General features: G+C 36.7%; 1 protein-coding gene across 5 annotated transcripts in view; it reads right to left on the bottom strand.

Moving 5' to 3' along the window:
• FEZ1 (fasciculation and elongation protein zeta 1) overlaps nucleotides 1–20,416 on the bottom strand; it is an 85,263-nt gene that overhangs the window by 39,019 nt on the left and 25,828 nt on the right. The window contains exon 1 of one of the 5 annotated variants that reach the window (XM_051986751.1): nucleotides 682–826. The exons of 3 other annotated variants lie outside the window; for them this stretch is intronic. The gene's annotated coding sequence lies outside the window, so the exon portion shown is untranslated. Of the gene's footprint in view, nucleotides 1–681; nucleotides 827–20,416 lie in introns of those variants that run through there. One more of the 5 variants, XM_051986753.1, reaches the window with a different exon arrangement.

Here is a 20,416-nt window from a genome sequence, read left to right as displayed (position 1 = left end):
AAATACTCGCTACTAGCAACCGCTACCCCCGCGGCCGCTGCAGCTGCTACGGGTTCTGACATTGTAGGAATGCATGGTTCCGGGGGATGCTCGGCCAGCCATGAGAATGGGTGGGCGAAGGAATTTTGGAGGACCAGAGAGCAAAGATGGAACCTTGTGGTGTGTGTTGAGCGGAAAGAGATAAAGGTACTGGATTTGCTTCCCTACCATTCTCCCCAAATCACCCCTGCTTAGGGTGACATTCCCCTTCTCCTTGTCTTCCCCTCCCCCTGTCCCCAAGCGCGCGCGCGCACACACACACACACACACACACACACACACACACACACTCATACACACACTACACATGCACGCACACACATGCACGCACATGCATAACGGGCCCGCTGGGGATGTCCGCAGCCCTGGGAGCCGCCCCCTGCCGCATCTCTTGGGACAGAGACCCTCGAGAAGCGCGTCCCAAGGAGGGGAGAGAGGAGGGTACCATTGCCTCCCAAGCGAACCCAGAATGCCGAGGGAAGCGCAGGTGCTGGGCCCGGCCGGTCCTACCCGAGACAGCCCCCGCACCCCCACCCCCTCCAGGCTCAGCTTTCCCTTCGGCTTCCCAACGTCCCCTCTTCCCACCCATCCCTGAACTCAGCTTGGGGTCCCAACTCCAGGCGGCCCCACTGGCGACGGCACCTGTGAGGCTCCTGGCGGAGGGAGGCGGATGCCGGGGCTCAGCCGGATACCTCCATCCACGGGGGCCGCGGCGGCCGAAGCGGTGGTGACAAGCGGAGCGAGCGCTTCCCCCCAGCTGCACCAGTAGCTCCTCTCCCCCTCCCTTCCCTTCTTTCCCCCTCCTTTCCCTTCTCTCCCCCTCCCCGCCCTCAGCGCGCACTCGGCTTTCAGGAGCGCGCGCGCGAGCTTGGGCCGGCCCCAGCCCCTCTCCTTAGCAGGCGCCGGCTTCTCCGGAGCGCGCAATTACGTCCCAACCCGGCCTGGCCCGGGCTGCCTCGTTATTAATATTCATCAACTTTCCAGAGCCCCGCTTCCCTCTCAGTTGGAAACTCAGTTTCGCTAGTGCATATTTAGCATTTACACAAAATCCAGGTTTTAGTTTTAATTACCTTCACAGGTAATTCACCTCTTCTTCTCCTCGGGGGAAAAAAATTGGGAGCAACGGCCCAATGAACCCCCAATGTTCATCTCTGTCTCCTTGGTCCAATAAAGAAACTAAACTGAACTGATGATTCTCTCTGTGTCTGTTTCTCTGTGTGTGTGTTTCTCTCTGTTTATCTTTGTCTCTCTGTTTCTGCCTGTCTCTGTGTCTCTTTGTCTCTGTCTCAAATAAAGTCAAAAATTATTCAGTAGGTAAAGGCAAGTGGATTTTAGCCACCCTGAAGCACAAAGAACAGTTCAAGTTAAACCTTCAGGTCAAGAAGGGAAATCTGAGAAGAAAGATTGGAGATAATATAAGGAGATTCAAGAGGACAATGAGGAGAGACATCCTCAAGGGCAGATCAGCCTTGTCATGATATATTAAACAGGAAGAGCAGGGATTCTTAATCTTTGTCATGGAATCCTTTGGTTTATGAAGCTTGAAGACCCTTCTTAGAATCATTCATACACAAAGGAAACTGATTATATTGAAAGGCAGTTGTCAAAACATTTTTTAAAGAGTTCACAAACCCCAAATTAAAGACCCATCAATTATAGCAAGAGTCAGCTGTGTAGCTAAGGACACCATAATAATAATAGTTGTGATAATAACCAATACTTTTAAGATTCACAAAATATTTTCCACATAACACTGTGTAAAGGTGATACAATTGTTATTTTCCTTATTTTACAAACAAGGAAACGAGTAAAGTGATTTGATCAAGATTACACAGAGAATATCAAAGCCAGGATTTCTGGCTCTATACCCAGAGCTCTTTATGCTACCATCTTCACAATATCCTAGCCAAAGCTTTGTTGTGCTGCGAAGGTCACCCTGTGTTATCCATCAATAAGCCAGTGCATCCCCAGCTCTGGCAGGTCCCGCCATTTAAGAAAGACTTTAAATGTCTCTGTCTGAAAACCAACTTCTTTAAGAAGGGCAGCAGGTGATGCAGTGGATAGAACTCTGGGACTTAACCACATTTGCCTCAGTTTCCTCAACTGTAAAAAGGAGATAATAACAGCACCTATCTGTCAGGATTGGTTCAAAGATCAAATGGGAGAATATTTGTAAAGCACTTAGCACAGTGCCTGGCACCTAGAAGATGCTATATAATTGCTTATTGCTTTCCCTTTACTAGGATGGACATTTCATCACCAGTAGGCTGGTAAGTAGATAGAGATGAAATATGTGGTCTTGGCAATCTGTGAAATAAAGAAAAAAAAATCTTTTGATCCTGTGCAGTTTCATTTCATCTCAGCTACACATATAAGTAGATGGTTATAACCTTGATCTTTTCATCACTTAACAAAGATTCCACTTCCTTTTTTGGAAACTACAAAAGTCTTTTATCTGATCACAATCTTTTATCATTCCCTCTTTTTCTCTGTTGTATAATCCCCAACTCTATTCTTTGTCCTCACTGTGACATTCATTGCCTCCATTCCTCTGTTCTTGCTCAGGTCATTACTACTGCACTGGCAATGCTCTCTTCCCTCCCCTGTCTCAACCCGATAAACTAACTCAAATTTATTCTATTACTCTTGAGCCTCCAGTCTTGAATTCCTTGCCTCCTGTTTCTATCACCTAAAAATGCCTTGACAAAATATGTCTGGTTTATTATCATTGTTTACCTCTTTTCCTGTTCACATGTTGCTAAACAGAGGTAGAAGATATTACTAAATTAACATTGATTTCACAATAAATATATGTTATATAATCTCAACTAGGCTCTCACTACAGTAAGGCAAACATTTTATTCCTCATTAATGGATTCTCTATTCCCCCTTCCTACAACAGCTGTTCTAAACCTTCTCATCTCTCCTGAATCTTCCATTTTATATCCTATCCCTGTTTCTCAACCAATGATATCACTTCATATTTCATTTTCTAAAAATTAATTAACTTAAAAATCAGGCTATACATGGAAAGCTTCCCCCTTTTTATTTCCTTTCTGCTTATTTCACACCTGACTTCTCTCACCTTTCTTCTTCTCCAATCTTAACTTCAGATGGCCCTTACCAAAGTCAAACTCTCTTATATGCACTCTTGCTCTCCCTTTTTCCCAACATTCTTCAGTGAATCATCCTTGGATTCTCTCTGTCTCTGTCTCTGTCTGTCTTTCTCTCTGTCTTTCTCTTTGTCTCTCTCCTACTCTTTCTCTCCTCCCTGCTTCCCCTCATTCTCATCTCTCCTGAATCCTTCCATTTTATATCCTATCCCTGCTTTTCAACCAATGATATCATTTCATACTTCACTAAAAAAAATTTAATTTAATTTAAAAATTAGGCTATATGCTAGACCAATCAGACTCCCAAAAAACTATTTTGATGACCTAGAAAAAATAACAACAAAGTTCATATGGAAAAACAAAAGGTCAAGAATTTCAATTAATGAAAAAAAAATCAAATGAAGGTGGCCTAGGTGTACCAGATCTAAAATTATATTATAAAGCAGCAGTTATTAAAACCATCTGGTATTGGATAAGAAATAGACTAATTGATTAATGGAATAGATTAGGTTCAAAGAACAAAACAATCAATAACTTTAATAATCTAGTGTTTGACAAACCCAAAGACCCCAGTTTTGGGGATTAGAATGCATTATTTGACAAAAATTGCTGGGAAAATTGGAAATTAGTATGGCAGAAACTAGGCATTGACCCACACTTAACACCGTACACCAAGATAAGGTCAAAATGGTTTCATGACCTAATCATAAAGAATGAGATTATAAATAAATTGGAAGATCATAGGATAGTTGACCTCTCAGACCTGTGGAAGAGGAAGGAATTTATGACCAAAGAAGAACTAGAGATCACTACTGACCACAAAATAGAAAATTTTGATTATATCAAATTGAAAAGTTTTTGTACAAACAAAACTAATGCAGACAAGATTAGAAGAGAAACAATAAACTGGGAAAACCTTTTTTACAGTCAAAGGTTCTGATAAAGGCCTCATTTCCAAAATATATAGAGAATTGACTCTAATTTATAAGAAATCAAGCCATTCTCCAATTGATAAATGGTCAAAGGATATGAACAGACAATTCTCAGACAAAGAAATTGAAACTATCTCTAGCCATATGAAAAGATGCTCCAAATCATTATTAATCAGAGAAATGCAAATTAAGACAACTCTGAGATACCACTACACACCTGTCAGATTGGCTAGACTGACAGGGAAAGATAATGTGGAATGTTGAAGAGGATGTGGGAAAACATGGACACTGATATATTGTTGGTGGAATTGTGAACACATCCAGCCATTCTGGAGAACAATTTGGAACTATGCTCAAAAAGTTATCAAACTGTGCATACCCTTTGATCCAGCAGTGTTTCTACTGGGCTTATACCCCAAAGAAATACTAAAGGGAAAGGGACCTGTATGTGCCAAATTGTTTGTGGCAGCCCTGTTTGTAGTGGCTAGAAGCTGGAAAATGAATGGATGCCCATCAACTGGAGAATGGCTAGGTAAATTGTGGTATATGAATGTTATGGAATATTATTGTTCTGTAAGGAATGACTAGCAGGATGAATACAGAGAGGCCTGGAGAGACTTACATGAACTGATGATAAGTGAAATGAGCAGAATCAGGAGATCATTATATACTTCAACAATGATATTGTATAAGGATGTATTCTGATGGAAGTGGATTTCTTCAAAAAAGAGATCTAACTCAGTTTCAATTGATCAAGGATGGACAGAAGCAGCTACACCCAAAGAAAGAACACTGGGAAATGAATATAAACTGCTTGCATTTTTGTTTTTCTTCCTGGGTTATTTATACCTTCTGAATCCAATTCTCCCTGTGTGCAACAAGAGAACTGTTCGGTTCTGCACACATATATTGTATCTAGGATATTCTGTAACCTATTTAACATGTATAGGGCTGCTTACCATCTGAGGGAGGGGATGGAGAGGGAGGGGAAAAATCGGAACAGAAGTGAGTGCAAGGGATAATGTTGTAAAAAAAATTACCCTGGCATGGGTTCTGTCAATAAAAAGATATGAAAAAAAAGAAAAAAATTAGGCTATACATGGAAAGTTCCCCCCTTTATTTCCTTTCTGCTTATTTCACACCTGACTTCTCCCATCTTTCTTCTTCTCCAGTCTTAATTTCAAATGGCCCTTGACAAAGTCAAACTCTCTTATATGCACTCTTGTTCTCCCTCTCTCTCAACATCTTCAGTGAATCATCCTGGAATTCTGTCTCTGTCTCTCTGTCACTCTTCCCTACTCTTTCTCTCTTCCTCTCTTCCCCTCATCTTCAATCTCCATCAACTCCTTCCCTCCATGAGCCCTACAAATATGCCCATTTTCCATGCATTCTTTAAAAATAGAAAAGAAATCCTCCAGGATGCCCATTAGTTATCATTCTGGCTAACCTCCTAGAGATACCCACTTATATTTGTCACTTCTACTTCCTTTTTTCTCATTTGCTTCTAAATCCAGAGCTAAATCAAAAAAACAGTAACCTGTTTTTTCCTTCTTATTTTCAAAATCTAATGGCTTTTTCTCAGTTCTAATCCTTTTAAACTTCTCCTCAGCATTTGACATCTCCTCCTTCATATTTTCCCCTCTCATTTTCATAATACTGGTTTTTTCTGGTTCTACTACTATCTGACCATTCTTGTTTATTCTCCTTTTTTGAATTTTCACCCAGTCCATATCCATTAACTATGGGTGTCACCCAGGGCAACAGATGGTAATCTTATCAGTTACCATGGATTCAATTACTTCTGTGAAAATGATTCTAGCCCGGGTATGCTGGAGAGTTGAATGTTAAATTTTCAGTGGGAGTATTAACACCTCAGAGTTACAAATCAAGGCTTGATTTATTATTTTGTTGATTGTTTAGATTTAAGAAAGTAATAAAGTGTTATCAATGCAGACCGAACTTTAAACTGTGTCTTTCCACCAGCTTTTAAAAATTTACCAGCACATCTGATTCAGTTATTATTATTATTAAATCAGTTCCATTCTCTCTATTGATATAATCATACATCATCAATTGTCTATTACTCATTTCAAACTGGATATTCTGTATATATTTGAAACTCAACATGTACCAAACAGAACTCCATTATTTTGCCTTCCAAATCTTTCCACCCTTCACTCTTTCCATCTATCCTGTTGAAGGTATTATCATCCTCCCAGTAACTCAAACCAGCAATTTTGGTGTGCTCCACTCCTCCCTCTATTACTCGATATCAGCAAACTGTTATCATATCTTGTTATTTCTGCCTTCAATATCCCCATCTCTGCAGTCACACAGACACTGCCTCCTAGTCCAAACTCTTGTCATCTTTCAGCTAGACTATTGCAATAGTCTTCTAACTAGTATTTATGCTTCTAATCTCTGTTTCCTCCAGTTCATCTATTCACCTTCACCAGGTTGAGTTTTTTCTAACATGAAAACCTGAATAGGTCACTCAGTGCTCAGTGAGTTAACCCCTATGACTTCTAGGAGCAAATATGAACTTCTTTCTTAGGCATTTAAAGGATCTTCATAACCTGTCCCCCTTTCTACCTTTTCAATCTTCTTAAACATGTGTATTCCACTAATATTGGCAGTTTCTCAAACATGACACTCTACTTCTTATCTCTATATCCTGGCATTGGCTGACCTCCACATCTGCAAATGTTCTCCCCTGCCCTTCCTTCTGCTTCTTAGTTTCCATGGATTCCTTCAAGACAACTCAGATCTTACCTTCTTGAAGAAGACACATCCTCAACCCTAATGCCTTCTCCATTTTGCTTCCACATCATATATATCTTGTAAGTACATAGATTTTGCTTGCATAGACACCAAAATATATGAAGCAGTACTTTTTTGTGGTAGAAAAGAAATAAAAACAAAGTAGTTGCCCATTGTTTGGAAATGACCAAACAAATCATTATATGTGAATGGAATGCTTTATTACGATGCTTTAAGAAATGAACATTATAGAAAGATGCATAAAAAGATTTAAATTTACTGTTGTAAAATGAAGTAAGCAGAACAGGAAGATAATACACAACAACTTCAATCTAAATAAAAAACCAAGAACCCCAAACCATTCAAAAATGAATGCTATGAAATTATAAACAACAAAATTATCGTTAAAGAAGAAATGCAAGAAGATACTTCCTCTGCTTTTTTGTAGAGATAGTAAATCTATAGATATAGGTCACTGCATGTAATGTTAGATTTTTAAAAGATCTTATTGATCAATTTTGCCAATTTTTTCTCTTTTTTTAAAAAAATCCTTTGTAATAAGGGATGGTCCTCAAAGAGAGGTCAGGAAAGGGACTGTTGTTTAGCAATTTTTCAGTGGTGTTTGACTTGGTGACATTTTTGGCAGAGAGACTGGAGTGGCTTGTCCTTTCCTTCTCATACTAATTTTACAGATGAGGAAATTGAGGCAAAGAGGGTTAAGTGATTTGCCCCAGATCACATATCTAGTAAGTATCTGAGGCAAGATTTGAAATCAGGACAACAAATTTTTTTGACCCCAGGTTCTGAACTCTATCTATTCTAGAGGAGGCATACAAAGGGAATTTGAATCAATATAAAAACAAAATATAACATATTTTTAAACATAATAATAATGTAAACTCTTTGAGGGAAATGACTTCTTTTTCCTGAATAGTATTTTATTTTTTTCAAATACATATAAAGACAATATCCTTTTTTAGTAATAGTTTTTTTTTTATTTTTCCAAATACATGCAAAGATAGTTTTCAACACAGACCTTACCCTCTCTCCCTTCCCCTAGCAGCAAACAATCCAATATAGGTTAAACATGTGCAAGTCTTCTAAATATATTTCTATATTATCATGCTGTGCAAGAAAAATCAAATCAAAAGATTTGAAAAACAAAAGAAAGAGAAAAAACAAGCAAACAAACAAAAAAGGTGAAAATACTATGCTTTGATCTGAATTCAGCTTCCATAGTTCTTTCTCTGAATGCAGATGGCCCTTTCTATCACTAGTCTATTGGAATTGCCTTGAATCACCTCATTGTTGAGAAGAGCTAAGTGGATCATCACATAATCTTGTTGTTGCTGTGAACAATGTTCTTGGTTCTACTCACTTCACTTTGCATCAGTTCATGAAAGTCTTTCCATGCTTTTCTGAAATCAACCTGCTCATCACTTCTTATAGAACAATAATATTCCATTACATTCATATATCGTAGTTTAGTCAGCCATTCCCCAACTGATGGACATCTACTCAATTTCCAGTTCCTTGCCACTACAAAAAGAACTACTACAAATATTTTTGTACATGTGGGTTCTTTTCCCTCTTTTATGATCTCCTTGGGATACAGACCCCATAGAGTTACTGCTGGATCAAGGTATACACAATTTGATAGCTTTTGAGTCCTAGTTCCAGGTTGTTCTACAGAATGGTTGGATCAATTCACAACTCCAACAACAACATATTATTCTGCAAGTTTTCCCACATCCCCTCCAACTTTTATCATTATTTTTTCCAGTCATCTTAGCCAATCTGAGAGGTGGTATTTCAGAGTTGTTTTCATTTCTCTAATCAATAGTGATTTAGAGCATTTTTCACATGACTAGCAATGGCTTTAATTTCTTCATTTTAATATTGTCTGTTCATATCCTTTGACTATTTAGGGAATGGCTTGTACTCTTATAAATTAGAATCAATTCTCTATATATTTTAGAAATAAGACCTTTATCAGAAACAGTAGATGTAATATTTCCCCCCAGGTTTCTGCTTTCCTTCTAATTTAGGCTGCATTGGTTTGTACAAAACCTTTTTAAATTTAATATAAAAGATAATCTTCAACATTCATTTTTGGTAAGATTTTGTGTTCCAAATTTTTCCTCCCTCTCTCCTTTTTTCTCTTCCTTCCCCAAGAGAGTCAGCAGTCTGATATAAGTTATACATGTACAATAATTTAAAACATATTTTCATATTTTTCATGTTGTACAAGAAAAATCAAACTAAGAGAGAAAAAACTATGAGAAAGAAAAAGAAAACAAACAAACCCCCCATACACACAAAGGTGAAAATATTATGATTTTGTCTACATTCAATATCCATAGTTCTCTCTCTGGATGTGAAGGGCATTTTCCATCCCAAATCTATTGGGTTTATCTTAGATCACCACATTGCTAAGAAGAGCCAAGTCCCTCACAGTTGATTATCACACATTCTTGTTGTTGCTATGTACAATGTTCTCCTGGTTCTGCTCACTTTACTTTGCATCAGTTCACATAAGTCTTTTCAGATCTTTTTGAAATCAGCTTGTTCATATTTCTTTTAACAATAATATCCATTACATTCATATACCTTAATTTATTCATCCATTCCTCAACTGGTGGGCATCTACTCAATTTCCAGTTCCTTGCCACTACAAACATTTCTGCACATGTAGGTCCTTTTCTCTCTTTTATGATCTTTTTGGGATATAGAGCCAGTAGTGATACTGCTGGATCAAAGAGTCTACACAGTTTAATACACAGTTTAATATCATTTTTGTCTCTATAGTCTCAGCACCTAGCATAGTGATAAGCATATACTAAATGCTTAATAAATGCTTGTTGACTGACTGATGAAATGGCAGAAAAGTAGACACAGGGTCCTAAGAATCACAGTTTTTAAATCATCTATAAATAACTGAACATATTCCAAATATGTGATATTACCAACAAATTGATACAATAGTATTAAAAATTAATCAAATCAATATTTATATTCTTGCAGCAAATGGAACCAGCAGATAGGAAAAGATATAGCTAAATGGAAAAAAATAGTTCAAAGGTTCTTACTAACAAAAGAGTTGACTTCACTATATGCTCAAAGTCAAGAGAAATATCATTTCATGGGACTTGTCCATCTCAATTTACAGGGCTCATGGTGAGCATTCGCAAAAGAACATCCATGAAGATATTATAGTTATATGCCAACAATCTATTCCAGAGGATTCAAAGGTAGAAAAATTCTTTGAAGAACTTGATAAGGTCATCCAAAATAGGTCAATATATACTGTGGTACTTGATAACCAGTACAAAAATGGGCCAAGGGAAGGATGGTGAAAAATATATTAGAAAAACCCGCTTCAGATCTAAAAAATGAAAGTGGTCAAAAGTTAGTAGACTATTCAAAAACTGCATATCTACATATCATGAACACTTCCCATCAAAAGAGGTAAGAAGGCACCATGCAATGGTGAAATGAACCTTACTACATTTTCACAGACATGAAATCACCAATTACTCTGATATGGGAGTCATATCAGAATCAGCCTTCTGCACAGTCAGATCTAACTAGTTAGAGTAATGATAAAAAGGCAGTATTAAATTAGAAAGATAAAGGTAAAGATAAAAAACTGTAAATAATAGTAACAACTTCAACCTGACCTATTCAAAAGATATAAAAATGGGACTGGAAAAAAGCAAAGAGGTTGATCCTGATTATCCCCATTTCCTGCAACAATTGAACTAGTACAAAGGAATCCCTATGACAAGAAGCCAAAGAGACCAGTAACCTCCTTCAACCACAAATCTTTTTTTCAACCACTCAATCTTTTTGTTGGAGAGAAAAAAAAAAACAGTCAAGGGCAATATCAGTTTAGCATACAAATTAACGTGTAAAACATTGCAGAGGAGGACGGCAGAAAATTATAACCATTATCATTTCATAAAACAGTAAAAAAGCAGTTGAAGTAAAAATATGTCCACAGAAAGCTTGGCATAAGACCCAAATGAGCCACATCATCCTAGAGCATTCATAGTTGAAACTGGCAAGAGAACAAAATCTAGAAAGAAAGTGGAGCAAATCTGTATGCATTTTTATAACTATCTATTTTAATCATCAGTGATAGTGAAACCATCAAATTTGGACCCCAACACTGCAGTTCTTCATGTACTATACAAGTAAATTACAGTGGCATTTAAGAAGTTGTCAAGTATGGGGGAATGGTGATTTTAGACCAAAAATAAACCACAGAAATCCATAGTGAAATTCTGATGAAAGATCTCCCAACCACATAAATACTGCACATCAGAGGAACTTTAAATTATATGTTTGGGGGGGTTATGCAATATATCAAAACAAAATTTATTTTTAAAAGTAAGAATATGGATCAGTACTTGTTATTCTCTCAATTGTTTCATTAAGGTGACATGATTCATGTTTTTTCCTATTCTTTTAGTATCTTGCCTTATTCAAAATGTCTTGTAAAATTTGTAAAAATTCTTGTAAAGAATTTTTCTACCTTTAAATACTCTGCAATATATTGTTGGCATATAACTGCAATATCTTCATGGCTGTTCTTCTACAAATACTCAACAAGTGCAGGAATCACCCAGTGCTGCCTGTGTTTAGTGATAAAACTATGTCCAATTTTTTTAAAAATGTGATTTTTGCCCTAATGTATACACTGATGCTATAAAAAATTGAGAATGTGTGTGTGTGTGAAAGAGAGTGTGTGTGTATGACAGAGATAGAGACAGAGAGAGAAAAAAAAGAAAGAGAGATTCTTCTACAATTTTGTTAATCTCAGAAAGTCCAATGTAAGCTGAGATTCAGAGACTAGCTTTTTTGCTGTTCTTTGCACACTTTTCATCTCTCAATTGTGCATTTTCACTGGCTGTCGCCCATGACGAGAATTCTCTTTTTTCTTTTCTCCTACTCATAAAGTCCCTTTATCCTTCAAATCTCAGCTAAAATAAGGTTCTTCAGATTCTTCTTAATTTTAGTGCTTTTCCTCTGAGATTATTTGCAATTTCTTCTTCATATAGCTAGATGCTGGCAGTGGATTGTTTTTTGTCCATTTTCAAAGAGGACCAATGATATTACAGAGTAATGTCTTTATTTACCCATGAATTGGATTTAAGTAAGGCAGAGTTGCACAAAATCATCAGCCACAGTCTCTCAGAAGCATCAAAGTGCAGTGGCAAGACAAAAGTCAGAATGAATGATGATTGCGCAGGAGGCAGTGGATCACCTTGGTGTCTTTGAAGACTGACCATAGAGCCTGCTTCAGCCACCTTTATGGCTGTTGGAACAAACTGTTCTCTTCTGCCTACACCCATCTTCATATGCTTGGGGTACACACTCCCTAGATCTGTCAGTTGTCCTCCACCTGGTTCATCCCATCTACTGAAATATTTTTACCAGCTTCTTGGAACCACAAGTGAGCACTGAGTGCCAGGTAGATACCAAAAGTAGATGGGCAGCCTTGAAAAGTGCTCAGCAAATCCTCATACCAGCCAGAGCTTGAATATTTCTAGTTTACCATTCTAATGACTTTGGGGAATTTCCCATGGGTGAGTTATAGAACTTGGTTTTAGCCGAGCTTGAGGTAACTATCCCTGTGGGAAAATTCATTCACACTGTGTTGTGTATGGTATATTCTCATCTGTATGACTTCTCTGATTTCTGTTTCTTATTGACTTTGATAAACTGATTCAGTTCATAACTATATGTGGTCTTTGTGTAACTGGCATTTGGTGGAAAGAAAGTCAAGTCTTGGATTTTTCTGGGGCAATTCTTTCCCATTTAAGAAAAACAATCAGAAGCATGGCTTGAACCTAAAATTATTTCCTTTAGAATAGGAGGAACAGATAACTATATTTCTAGTTAAGTAACCTCTTTCTGAAGAGAGCAGAATAACCATCTCATGGCCCCATTCTTTTATCTTCTTCCTGGTAGGAATCAGTTTTCCTTGAAAAAGAAGGGGTGGTACACATTCTAGAGATATCCATGCATCTCTCTCCACAAGCCACACTGAGATGGACCTATGTGACTACATATAATCTACATAATAAGCAGCACATACACAAGCACACAGACTTCTTTGGCATTTTGAGACTTTAATAAAGAAAATGACTGTAAGTGGGTGTTTGTTAGGGCTGGTTCAGTTTTGTCCAAGCATTATCTTTTTGGCACTGATGTTTGCATCTAGATTTGCCTTACAGTGGCTGCTGCCTTTCATGCCAAAGAGGATCACGTTGGATAGTCCTGTGTGTCTTTGATTCCATATTGATTCCAATGTTCTTCACAAAAACCTTGAGAATGTCCTTGTACCAATTTTTCTGACCTCAGTGAGCACTTGCCTTGTGTGAATTCTCCATAAAATAGTCTTTTAGCTAAACATATATTTAGCATTTGAACATCGTGGCCAGTCAATTGAAATTGTACTCTCTGCAGTAGAACTTGAATGCTTGGCAGTTCAGCTTGAAGAATAAACTAGAGTCTAGTACCTTATCTGGCTAAGTTATCTTCAGAATCTTCCTAAAATAAATCAAATGGAAGCTATTCAGGTTTTTGGTAGGGTGTTGGTATTCCATGGTTCCATGGGTTTGGGTTCCATATGCAAGCAACAATGAGGTCAGTACAATAGCTCTGTAGACCTTTGTAGACCTTTAGTTTAGTAGGCGGCCTAACTCTTATTCCTTTCCACACTTTCCTCCCAAACAATAAGCTAGCTCTGACAATATGTACATCATCCTTATCATCTATGTGTATGTCCCTGGAAAGTATAGAGCCAAGATAATTGAACTTATCTGCAATTTTTAAAATCTCTCCATTGCTATAACAAATGGTTCTATATGATAAATGTTGGAGGGGATGTGGGAAAACTAGGACACTAATAATGCATTATTGGTGGAGTTGTGAAAAGATTCAACCATTCTGGAGAGCAATCTACAACTATGCCCAATAAAATTATGCATGCCCTGTGATCCAGCAGTACTACTACTGGGTCTGTATCCCAAGGAAATCGTGAAAAAGGGACAAGGATCCACATGTGCAAAAATGTTTGTAGTGGCTCTTTTTGTAGTGGCAAAGAATTGGAAAGTGAGTAGATATCCATCATTTGGGGAATGGCTGAATAAGTCATGGTATATGAAAGTAATGGAATATTATTGTTCTAAAAAATGATGAACAAGCTGATTTTAGAAAGACTTACATGAACTGATGCTGAGCAAAACAAGTAAAACCAGGAATATGTTGTACACAGTAAAGCAAGATTATGCAGTGATCATGTGTGAAAAACTTTATTCTTCTCAGTAGTTCAGTGATCCAAGGCAATCCCAATAAACTTTGGGTAGAAAATGCCATCTGCATCCAGAGATAGAACTATGGAAAGTGAATGTAAATCAATATATGCTATGTTCATTTTCCCCTTTTTTTTGTTTTTTTTCCTCTCATGATTTTTTCTGTCCCAACATGATTCATAAAGAAATGTGTATTTTATTTTTTTTTAAATGATTCCACATATATAGTGTGGTACTGGTTGGTGAAAAACCTTTGTTTTATTGATTTTAGTCATCAGGACAAAATTAGCACAAACAGCACAGAATGGATCCATATTCTGTTGCATATCAGCTTCAGAGGCTGCACTGAGTGAATGAGTGCAATCTTGTGCAAACAAAAAGTCACATAACAACTCTTTCTCCACTTTAGTCTTGGCTTTAGCCTTTTCAAGTTAAATAATTTATCATCAATTCAGTAGCTGACCTTGATGCATTTTTTTTATCCTCATTAAAGGCATCTGACAATATTGCAAAAAAACACTATGCTAAAAGCATGGGAGAGGCATCTTTTATAAAAGCCCTTTCTGATTAACTCAGTTGTCAATACTCTCTCTTTCCATATATTTATTGATTTTTATTGCATTCCCAGATAAATGTAATTTCCTTAAGGGCTAGGACAGAGGGCTACTTAATTTTTCCTTTTTGATTTCTAACATCTCACATGCTTAATAAATAAATGCTTTTTGGAAAAATAAATAAAATACATGAAGAAAAACATACAGCCCTGCTTCACTCCTCTGGTAACTGGGAAAGCAGGAGAGTATTTATCCATTAGCTATCTGGAACTGGCATACAATACTCATGAACTCCAGACAACCAAATTTTGCCATGATCTTCTACAAACCCTTATGACTGACATTATCAAAGACCTTGGTCAGATCAACAAACATACACAAACCTTTGGTTCTGCTTCTGGCATTTCTCCTGGGTTTACGGGTAACAAACACCATATTGACTCTTCCTCAGCTCTTTCTGAAGCCATGATGGCCAGCTAGCACAGGCTAAGGGGAGAGAGTTCTTGTAGGTTTGAAATTGGGATAAGGACTTCTATACAAAGTACAGAAATATATACTATAGTATATATATTATATACTATGACTGATTCTCAACCAATTCACCTAGGGGAAAAACTAACTAAGGGAATGACTTAAGCTGGATAAATATTGATGGAGTGTTAGTGTGCATGTGTATATTATAGGTCTCAAAGAGGTAGGTCTCAAACTGGGGCTGAAAAGCTTAATTAGACCCAAAAATACGTAGAAGAGAGGACATGGCAGTTGAACAGCACAAGGGCATTGGGAACTAAGGGTAATAGAAAGGGTAGGAGAAGAAAGGTATTGAAAAAAACATTTCGCTAACTTAAAATTTTATGGACTCAGCCCCCAGGACAGTTGTTCCTAAGGTGCAGTTGCCTAAGTGTAAGTTGTAGAAGATAATTTTATGGATAAAGACTTTAAAAAAAAATAAAAGTAAGAATTTGTAGCTAGGTACTGATTATTGAGAGTTACAAATCCCCTAAAGTGGTCATATGTATTTAAATTTGAGATATTTGAAGTTATAATTATATAAAATAAAGTCATTGGTTTTAACTCAATATAAATATTCATTGTGAAATCGAATAATATGAACCTGTCAGAGTATTCTTTATTTTAACTAATAAGGAACTAGCTACATTCTGAACCCTCTAGCATTTCATTCAAAATCCTTTCATCTCCCAACTATAGAAACTGGGGAACATTTACCAAGGATAGAGAAGAGGAGGGTAAATCAAAGATCCATATATGTAATTTGAAACAATGAGTTAGGGAACCAAATATCTGACTATAGGTAGCTCCTTTGGTTATGTGTTTAAAGAAAACAAAATCCAGGATAGTAAGATCCAGCTCAGGTAGATACTACTCCTTATGCAGACACACAGTAGCTACTCCAGGAAATGAGAGCTTACCTAACCTTGTCTTGTCTCTATGTTTCTCAACATACTTGGATAATAGTACCATACCTCTTAGATCTTCCATAAAAGTTCCTTTAGAACAGGGGTTTTTAACCTGACATCCATGAACATACACACACACACACACACACACACACACACACACACACACAAAATAATAATAATTGCATTTTATTGTATTTTTTTCTTTTGTAATTCTATATTTTTCATTTTACACATTTAAAAACTGCATTCTGAGAAAAGGTCCATAGGTGAAACAAGACAAAGTTATATAAACTCTCATTTCCTGGAGCAGCTACTATGTGTCTGCATAAGGAATAACATCTACCTGAGCTGGAGCTTAATATCCTAGATGTTGTTTTCTTTAAACATATAACCAAAGGAGCTACCTATAGTCAGATATTTGGTTCCCTAATTCATTCTTTCAACCTACATATATGGATCTTTGATTTGCCCTCCTCGTCTCTGTCCTTGGTAAATGTTTCATAGAAGAAAAGAAATGAGAATAATGCAAAAGAATCATGAAAAAAGGATCAACAACTTGGTAAAGAAAGCATGAAAAATGTAAAAATGTGTACAAAAATACACTGAAGAAAACTATTCCTTAAAAAGAAATAGCCAAGTGAAAAAGTTAGTACAAAAACACACTGAAGAAAATAATTCCTTAAAAATTAGAATAGGGCAAGTGAAAGCCAATGACTCCATGAAATATAAAGAAACAATAAACCAGGGATAGGAATAGGGAATGGAGCTAAAATGGCAGAGAAAAGGCAAGGACTCACCTGAACTCCCCCAAATTCCCCTCAAAACAACTTTAAATATTAATGCTTCAAAATGCAAAGAGACAATGTGAAATAATTTCTGAACTTAAGACAACTTAGAAGATCAGCAGGAAAGGTCTATTAAGAAGGAAAAGATAAGAGTGGAATGCCGTCCAGCACAGGCTGTACCATTATTTGCCTCACCACAGAAAACTAAATGCAGACCTTTGGAGTGACTGAATCAGCAGCTACAGTAATTGCCTCCAGAATTTTCAGCTCACAGTTGATAAGAAGGCTGGACAACTAATCAGAAAGATATTGCAAGGGTCCTTTTGTTGGCAGCAGGTGCAGAACAGAGTTCTATACCAGATCAAGATCTATACTCATATCTTGGTCAAAGTTCTAAGGTAGGACTCCCAAGATGAAGAGAGCACCATCACACCAGAGCTTGCAGCCATAGGGAAGTGGAGATTTTAGTCAGAATCCCAGGGAAGAAAAGAGTGGTTGTGGTCATTCATCTACTAGAGAACAGGTCAAGAGAATAGTAAACACATCTCTTAGATCATTCCAACTTGGAAAAACTGAAAGCTTCATAAAAAACCTGAAGCTTGGGACAGTTAACTCTTCCACCCTGGTAGCAGAGTTCAACTTCAATATAAAGCTAAAAGTCAAAGAATAGGCTGAAAAATGAGTAAAAAACAAACAAAAAAGATCCTGACCACAGAAAGTAGCTATTGTGAAAGGGAAGATCAACTCAAACTAAGACAACTCAGAAGAAGACCAAAAAGTCAAAACTTATATCCAATGTCTCAAAGAAGACCAAAAAGATTTCCAGGAAGAGCTTTAAAAAGATTTTTAAAATCAAGTAAGACAGGTAGAGGGAAAATTGGTTTAATTTAATTGGTTTAATTGGTTTAAAATTAGAAATAATGAAAAAAGAGTCAATGTCTTTGTAAAAGAAGCACAAAAAAGATACTAAAGAAAAGAATATCTTAAAAAACAGAATAGATCAAATGGTAAAAGAGGTACAAAAACTCAGTGAAGAAAATAATTCTTTAAAAATAAGAATTGGGCAAGTGGAAGCTAGTGACTCCATAAAACATCAAGAAGAAATGATGCAAAATCAAAAGAAAGAAAAAAGAGAGGAAAATGTGAAATATCTCATTAGAAAAATAGTTGATCTGGAAGATAAATCAAGAAGAGATAATTTAAAGATTAATGGACTACCTGAAAATCATGATAAAAAAAAGAGCTTTGACATTACATTTCTAGAAATTATCAAGGAAAAACATTCTGATATTGAATTCTGAAACCATTCTGAAACTGAAAGAATATATAGATCATCTCCTGAAAAAGATCCCCAAATGAAAACTCCTCAGAATATTGTAGCTAAATTCCAGATTTCTCAGTTAAGGAGAAAATAGTGCAAACAACCAAAAAGAAATAATTCCAATATTGTGGAGCCACAATTGAAGCACCATGTAGCCACATCTTAAAGAAATTTAGCAGCATCTACCTTAGAGGATCAAAAGACTTAGAATATGACATTTGAAAGTTAGGATTACATTCATGTACCACTTTACCCAACACAACTGAGTATAATTATCAGGTGTGTGGTGGGGGCAGGAGAAGAAGGAAGAAATGGACAGAAGACTTTCAATCATTCCTGATGAAAAGATCAGAGTTGAACAGAAAATTTGACTTTTAAATACAAGACTTGAGAGAAGCATAAAAAGGAAAGAAAGATCATGAGGAATTCAATAAGGTTAACCTATTTATACTCCTTCATGGGAAGAAGTTATTTGTAATGACTAAGAATTTTCTCATTTTTAGGGCAATTAGAAGGATACATAGGTAAGAGTTCATAAGTATGAACTGAATATGATGGAATGATGTAAAAAACATTAAGGGGTGAGAAAGAAGGATGCACTAAGAAAGTGGAGAAAGGAGACACAGGATGGGATAAATTGTCTTACATGAAAGAGACAAAGTACTTTTTACAATGGAGGGGGAAATGGAGGAAACAGGAAGTATTTGAACTTTATTTTCATTGGAATTGGCTCAAAGAGGGAATATCCATAAAATTTAAGTTAAACATAGAAATCTATTTTATACTACTGAAATGTAATAGGAGAAAGGGGATAAGAAAGACCCCAGGCTGGGGATTAACCCTTATGAAGTGCAAACACCTCCAGGCCAGCTCCACAGAAACACCAAGTGGAAATCCCTGGGGCTAGTTGGATTTGACTGAAGCCTCAGTAGAAACAAGGAACTTTCATCTCCCAGACTATGTGCGGAGAGAGGTCTGAGTCTGGGAAGACTGAGTGAATCTTGGCTGATTGGGAATACCAGGCCTGGCAGTGCTGCAAGGATGTAGCCCTGGGCAAGAAGGAAACAGCTCATGAGTGAATGCAGAGACGGTGGGGCAGGAATGCTGCTGGCTGTGGGCACTTGCATGAGGGTAGAGGTCTTGGTTTGGAGTTCCAGGTCATAGGGGAAAGGTGAAGTGAAGCTAGAGGCATCATTTCCCCATCCCACAATTAGAGATTTGGGTTTTTTTTTTTTTTAATGAATCAACAAAGAAGAAAGAATCCAATCACAGAAACTTACTGTGGGAATAGGGAAAAATGGGAGTTCATCTTTAAAGGAGGAAAAAAGCTTTTTTTGGCCCAAAGAGTAATATTAAATAATTCTGTCCAGAGTAAATTTATAGAAGAACTCAAAAAACAACTTAGAAATCAAATGAGAGACATTGAGGAAAAAGTAAAAAAACAAAACAAAACAAAACAAAAATCATCCAAGAAAAAAAGGATTATGAAAAAAAAGTTAACCAACTAGAAAAGGATAATCTTAAAGGTGAAAATAAATCTTTGAAAATTAAAACTGGGCAAGGAGAAACCAGTGAAGCTATGAGAGACCAAGAAATAACAAAATAGAATGTAAACAATGAAAAAATGAAATTGAATGTGAAACCATCTTACAGGTCTGGAGAACAGATTAAGAAAAGAAAACATAAGAATAATTGGACTACCTGAAAGTTATGACCAAAAAAAGGATCCTGATACAATAATGAAAGAAATAATCCAAGAAAATTGTTCTAGAGTGATAGAACAGAAAGGGGAAGTAGAAATAGAAAAATGGGAAAAAATAGAAATAGAATAGAAAAATCACCATCTCAAAGAGATACTTTGTGGAAAACACATAGGAGTATTATTGCCAACTTTCAAAAACCCCAGAGAAAAAGAAAATTTTGCAAGAAATAAGAAACAATCCAAATACACTGAAGCTACAATTAGAATTATATAGGACTTACCAGCAGCCACAGATCCTAGAATCATATGTAGTGACAATCAAAAGAAATAGGCCTATGGCCAAAAATATCATATACAGCAAAATTATCCACAATATTGAATGAGAAAAAAATGGATATTCAATGAACTTGTGGGTTTTCAGGACTTTCTATTAACTAAACCCAAACTCAATAGAAAATTTAACATAG

This window comes from Antechinus flavipes, chromosome 3, assembly GCF_016432865.1.
Source record: "Antechinus flavipes isolate AdamAnt ecotype Samford, QLD, Australia chromosome 3, AdamAnt_v2, whole genome shotgun sequence".
In the NCBI taxonomy this organism is placed as follows: domain Eukaryota; kingdom Metazoa; phylum Chordata; class Mammalia; order Dasyuromorphia; family Dasyuridae; genus Antechinus; species Antechinus flavipes.
The sequence above is the reverse complement of the archived record's forward strand: the minus strand, read 5'-3'. Positions and strand labels throughout refer to the sequence as shown.